Source organism: Haemaphysalis longicornis, unplaced genomic scaffold (genome assembly GCF_048455015.1).
Source record: "Haemaphysalis longicornis isolate Haplotype H1 unplaced genomic scaffold, Haemaphysalis longicornis Haplotype H1 scaffold_13, whole genome shotgun sequence".
Lineage (NCBI taxonomy): Eukaryota > Metazoa > Arthropoda > Arachnida > Ixodida > Ixodidae > Haemaphysalis > Haemaphysalis longicornis.
The window spans coordinates 11,741,298-11,745,672 of record NW_027526233.1 but is presented as its reverse complement, the minus strand read 5'-3'; positions in this window follow the sequence as shown (position 1 = coordinate 11,745,672).

The window sequence follows — 4,375 nt, the reverse complement described above, 5'->3', positions numbered from 1 at the left end:
AGGTGTAAAAGGGCATCTGACTGCGCAGTGTGTGGCTATGCACATTGGTTTTGTTATTTCAGCTTGTTGCGCCGAAATAGAGAAACTGTGGCACGCCATCTTTCAGAGGATCTTAACGTAAAACAGAGAACCGCTCTTATCGTGATAGCCAAGCGAAGGTCCGTTTGCGGTGAAGCGAGTCTAAGCTACTATGCCTTGAACTGCGTAAAAGAATGTTTACCTGGTTTCATCCTGGTTTATTTGTGCGCACGCGTAGCTGGGTACACTGGGTTTTACACTACATGACCTCTCTCGAAGTAACAGTGGTTGGTAGTGGGCGCTCATCACGTATTTGTTCCGCAATATTTTAATTTGGACACCGCAAAAAAGCCCTCCCGGCAAAGCATTATATTACGCTAAAGTGTTGCCCATATATTGTTGTTGTATCCATTTATTTTAGACAATTCAAAACTGCCTAGGATGGCATGGCAAAAGGCAAACAAAACTGCCTGACTGGGCCCTGCCAACCGTAGCAATCAGAGGAGCAGCAGGATCACTAGGAACAACAATTAGAGGTAGAGGATAACAAAAATAAACAAACAAAACAGAAAACACAAAAAGCGAGTTGCTTACGTTCGCCAAAGGAAAAGGTGCGCACTGGCCTAATCATACCAGAACAAAAATATGAACACACATCTGATATCGCAACCAACAGAACAAGAAACAAAGCAATCAAAATGCACAAATCCTTCAGGCACTGGAAAGTGACAAAATTAGAGCGCTAACAACTGCTGTCACCGGTAATTTTATTTGCCTCAACAATTTTTCTTTCATACCTTGAGATACTTCGTTTGGGCTACAATAGCGAATGAGATCAAGAATACCAGGGCACTGGTTGAGGTGGTGAGGAATCCGCCATTTTAACCTTTGATCCCCATAGCCTGTCCGGGAACGGCATTGTTTAACCAAGCACGTTCTGAGTTTATACGGACTCCTATGTACATGGTAGTTCAACTCAAACAATGTTTTATTAGAATGATACTGGCGGAGTATTTCTAGAGATACGTTTTGGGTGTAAAGTTGCCGTACTGGTAGTATTTCATGTTTGTTAAATTATGCTCCGCAGCTTGCAGAATAATTTAGGTTTACAATTGCTCGTATGGCTCGTTTTTGAAGTATCGTAAGGTTATTTAGGTTTATTTGCATTGTGGTGGACCACATTAAAGAGCAATATTTTAATCGCGAATGAAAAAGTGCGTATTAAGCTGGACGTTTTACACTCGTAGGCAGGTAGTATCTCAGCCGGGTTAATGCACCCACAGCTCGACAAAGGTATTTTCTAAATGAAGTTATGTGTGTTGTCCACGAAAGGGTTTCATGAAATGTTAAACCAAGGAAACAGATTGTCTCAGACTGTAAGATGCTTTTGTTATTAAATACCAACATCAGGTTTGTAGGAATTTGTGTCCCTTTTGGTCTGAATACGAGGTATTTTGTTTTAACAATAGATTTAATTATTTTTAATATGCTTCACATTAAAGAATTCTTCTAACTTTTCTGAGTGCGGCCGAACGGAGGGACAGCCAGACAGATGTAAATACACAGCTAGATACATGAATACATACACGTCCACATATCCATACATACATTCCTACATATATGCTGATAGACCAATATTTCTGCATTTAATTCAATTAAATGAGACTATGGGAACTGAAATTAACAAATAGAAGTTCGCACGCGTGGGATTTAAATCCAGGTTGGCAGTGTCGCTTAGTGCGCTACAACCGCGCTATTCTTGCACGCTTCCAAAGATGGAGCAAACGTTGTCGCTGTTGTTGCTCCTTTAACTATGGCGGATACCCACTTTGGGAATCGGCGCGTAATAGGCTGATTCGAGGGGCTGAATCACTGAACTACTAATAAGAAACTAAAAAACGTTTTCATCTTAAATCACAGAGTGTGATTTGCGGGCTGCCAAGCTACGCACACCAATGACGCCCTGTACGCCTATGCGTCCGAATTGATGATGGTTTGATTTTATTGGCGCAAGGCCGACATGGGCAAAGAGCGCCAAACACAAAGTTATTTGATGAGGAGAGAACAAGAAATAAAATAAGTTAAAAACTTTGAGCACGGCTGGTGTAAAGGGCCGGGGTGAAGAACAAGAGTGGTTAAAAGGTAAATAAGGTGGCTGGTGTATGAGACCAGGCGTAAAACTATGGGTGGTATGAGATGAGTCGTAAAAAGTGAACTTCTGATAGGAACCTAAAGGTGCGCTGAACAGAAAACATGGCATGATCTCCTAAGAAGTATGACAGGGTTGGTGGAATATAACGTGTGAGTAGTTGTGGGAAGTGTTTGCGTCGTGTAATGTCGAGTGCCTTACATTGTATGAGGATGTGGATCAAGGATTGCACCACGCTGCACCTGCTGCACAGAGGTCTTCGAGATCCAGTGAGAAGGTGCGAGTGTGTTGCATGAGTGTGCCCTATCCGTAATCTAGCCAAGGCGACTTCAGTGTATCTATTGCGTGTGTCGGTGGTGTATGGCCCAAACGAGGGTTTATTACGTGCAACTTGTTGTCTGTTTGTTCACTCCAGTGTGCTTGCCATGTTTCGCGAAGTTGTTGTCTGATGTGTGGTTTCACGTCGGTGTAGGGTAATGAGGTTATGTCTACTGTATTCGAGAGTGTAGCAGCAGCAGCCATTCGATCCGCTGCTTCGTTCCCGGCTATACCACAGCGGCCGGGGACCAGCACAGTACCAGTTCAAATTTGTGGACATACACAGACATAATACCCTTGACTATCAGACTGACAACATGGTTTTTGGAAGACTTCGTTGACGACAATGCCCGCAAAACACTTAGTGAATCTGTATAGATAATGGATTGTGGAATGTGGCTTTGAAGTATATGATTGACAACAACAACGCGTACACCATACACCTCTGCCGTAAAGATACTAGTATAACTATTCAGCGTTTTTGTGACATTAGGCCGGGTCCATGCGCAGCGCAGGACACCGAGCTAGCAGTTCTAGAGGCGTCCGTATAAAATTCAGAACATTGATACTTCTGCTGCAAATACAAGAAGTGCTGCAGAATTGCACATGTGGGAGCTTGGTTTTTATCTATATGTTTAAAAGAGGTGTCGCATGATACACGGTGGAGATGCCATGGTGCAATAAAATTTGTTACACAAGATTGGATGGTGTCTAAAAAGGAGACAGAAAGCTCTGAGGCTTCCTCTCTAACACTGTAAGAGAAGGGCGCAGAGAACGATGGTCGATTTAAAAAGAGTTCAGTCATGGACGTATCATAAAAAACTGGTTTAAAAGGATGGTGAGGCATGGATGAAATTTTAAAAGCATAAAGGAGATCTGTGTATGCTCGCTGACGTTGTAGGTTCCATTTGTTGCACTCTACATACAGGCTTTCAACTGGACTAGACCGGAAGGCGCCACATGCCAGGCGGAGCCCCAGATGGAGCACTGGGTACAGCATTCTGAGGGATGTTTTAGTGGCTGACCCAGAGACAACGCTACCATACTCCAATCGTGAACCTATTAGGCTGTTAAAAACACGTAAAAGAAGTTGTTTGTCAGCACCAAAAGAAATATGCGAGAGAACCTTCAGGATAGTCAGTGTTTTTAAGCATTTATGTTTTAGTTGTTTTATGTGTGGTATAAATGTGAGCTTTTCGTCAAAGATTATACAAAAAAACTTGTGTTCCTTTGTAACCGGGATGTCTGGAGCCGGCCGAATGCCACGCCTCTCGGAAAACAGGACACAAGTGCACTTCCCTGGATTAACTTTAAAACCGTTGCTATCAACCCAGCCAGCTAGCTTGTTAACACTAAGCTGCACTTGGCGCTTGCAGATAAACAGGTTACAAGACTTAAAGGATAATTGTACGTCGTCTACCTAGATTGAGCAGGAAATCGATGGAGGCAGCGCCTTCCTAAGGGAATTCATTTTCACAATAAACAAAGTGCAACTCAAAACTCTAACTTGCGGGACAACGTTTTCCTGCACATGAACCCTAGAGAGTGCAGTTCCAACTCGCACGCGAAACGTCCTTTCAGACAGGTAACTGGCAAGCATGTTCAACATGTGACCCGACATACCAAAGGACTTCAAATCGCTGGGAATGCCGTACCGCCAGGCAGTGTCGTACGCCTTTTCAAGATCAAAGAATACTGTCATACAGTACTGCTTCTGGAGGAAGGCATCTTTAATATATGACTCTAACGCAACGAGTTGATCGTTGGTAGATCGCCCGCCCTAAACCTGCCTGGCAGCTCTCGAGCAGAACGTTGTACTCAAAGAAGTACACGAGTCTCCTGTTTATCATCTTCTTGAAGAGCTTACACAAGCAGCTTGTCAGGGCAATG